Raw genomic sequence first — 2304 nt, forward strand, 5'->3', positions numbered from 1 at the left:
TCACTCCCGGCTCCAGCTCCAGCCGCCGCTGCCGCCGCCCCCGCCCCCGCCTCCGGGCACCCCGCCCCGCCCCGCCCCCGCCCGGCGCACCAATCAGGCCCGGCACCGCCCCTCGCGTCACCGCCCAGCCCCGCCCGCCCCCTGTGCAAGTTTGAGGAGGGCCCAGCCGCCGCCTGTCTGTCAGTGGGCGTCCAGGCTCGAGCTCCTTCTGGTTTCCTGGGGCCCTCAGGGCCCCCGGGCTCACACCTGGAAAGCAAAGGGTTAAAATGGGTGAAGGGGACCCCAGGAAGTAGATCCCTCGGAAAAACAGGGCAGCTCGAAGTTCAAAAGAACTATATTGCAACTCCGGTCTAACCTAAATCCCTCCAGCTGCAAGTCGCTCCTCTTGTAGTACGTCTGATGTTGGGGGACTAAGCACATGGCCTGGTGAGGGCTCCAGTGACTTTCTGGTCGGAGCCAGTTTGTGCCTGGGCGTAGACTGGACCCCGGCCACTCCTCAATTGCTTGGGCAGGTATGCCCCCGCAAAACCCGAGGTTCCATCGTGGAAGGTGGGGGAAGGGGGAACCAGAGCCAAAGTGGGACTTGCCCCTTGGTCTCTGCCCACCCAGTACCTGCCGTCACCTCTTAGGTGCCCAAATGACGCCCTAGAGCGCAAGGCCTAGAGTGGTGCCTACTAGGCACTGCCACTCGATCTTCGGATTTATGAAGCTGACAGGACGTGGTCGGCGGGGGTGGAGGGTGGGGGAGTCTTAGTTCTCCTTCCCGTGTCTTGCAGAGGGTTTCCTCGAGGTTTCACGCGCATCTCGGGGAGCCGGAAACGCAAGGTACCCAGAGGCGGGCCTCGAGCCTGTGCCGCGGCCCAAGGAACAGGGTGGACACCTAGGTGCAGCCTAAATGACAGAACTCATACACACACCTTTGGCTCCCGGGGGCTGCGCGAGGACTTAGCGCCAACCACACCCACCCTCCAACCACACCCACCCGCCAGAACTCAGCAGACAGCAGACACACCCTGCTTAGCCCAGCGTCCCCGCCGGTTGTTCAGAGCACTGCATTCTTAGGTGAATCTGAGCCGCTGTTGACACAACTTTGGAGGCCCCAAGTAAGCCGGGTGAGACTGGATGGAGAGGTTGCCCTGGTTTGAAAGGCCCAGAGCAGCCAGCTCGTCCAGCGTGTGCGCCGCAGGTGGCAACCCTGGCCTGAGGCGCACCCTTGGTCCTTATCTCTCTGAGAAGAAAGCAATCCCCTTTAGATAATCAGACTGAGAAATTAAGGACACTCCACTTTTGCATTTTTCAGAAGGCTTCATGAGGCGGAATTAGCTGAAAGGGAAAGAATTGCTAAGGTAAGAATTCCAAGCACCTCTGAGCTCAGACCACTTGACTATGGCCCTTACTCTTTGCAAAGTCAGAGCGAGGGAAGAGCATGTTGCTGCTGGATGCACTGAGCCACATGGGTGCGGTCTTCTAGAAAAAGGAATTTTTGTGTGTGTGAGGAAGATCAGCCCTGAGCTAACATCCATGCCAATCTTCCTCTTTTTGCTGAGGAAGACCGGCCCTGAGCTAACATCTATTGCCAATCCTCCTCCTTTTTTTCCCTTTTTCTCCCCAAAGCCCCAGTAGGTAGTTGTATGTCATAGTTGCACATCCTTCTAGTTGCTGTATGTGGGATGCTGCCTCAGCATGGCCCGACAAGCGGTGCATCGGTGCGCGCCCGGATCCAAACTCGGGCGCCAGTAGTGGAGCGCGTGCACTTAACTGCTAAGACACGGAGCCGGCCCCTAGAAATAGGAATTCTGAGTCAGATCTGTGAAAGTTTTAATTTGCAGCCTTCATACCATTTTGCTTTTATGTTGATCACATGATTCTCCTAAGACTTCGATATCAAGTCCAAGAAACAAGCCAGATTTTTGTTTATTCATAGAAAAACATCTGGAAGTATGCACACTGACTGTTAACCACGGTTATCCCAGGTGTGGGATGTGGGTGTCGGAAGGAAAGGAGATGAATTTTATACCCTTACTGACTTTGAATTTTGTATTTTTCCAGTTATATTAACTTTCATAATTTAGAAAGCTAACAAAATATTTTAAAGAAATATAGAAATTAGAAATTAGAAATCCTTTAAAAACTCTTACAAAAAGTATAAATTAATAAACAAATGAAGCCTATGTCTTTCACTCTATGTCAAAATAATTAATCCTGAGTCCATGTTCCTTGGTTGAAATAAGAATATCTCTAGGCTGTTGTTCTGATCTTTAAATGCTGTGATGGGACAAGACTGACATCTGAAGAAGATTTGTC

The sequence above is a fragment of the Diceros bicornis genome, chromosome 12 (assembly GCF_020826845.1).
Source record: "Diceros bicornis minor isolate mBicDic1 chromosome 12, mDicBic1.mat.cur, whole genome shotgun sequence".
Taxonomy (NCBI): domain Eukaryota; kingdom Metazoa; phylum Chordata; class Mammalia; order Perissodactyla; family Rhinocerotidae; genus Diceros; species Diceros bicornis.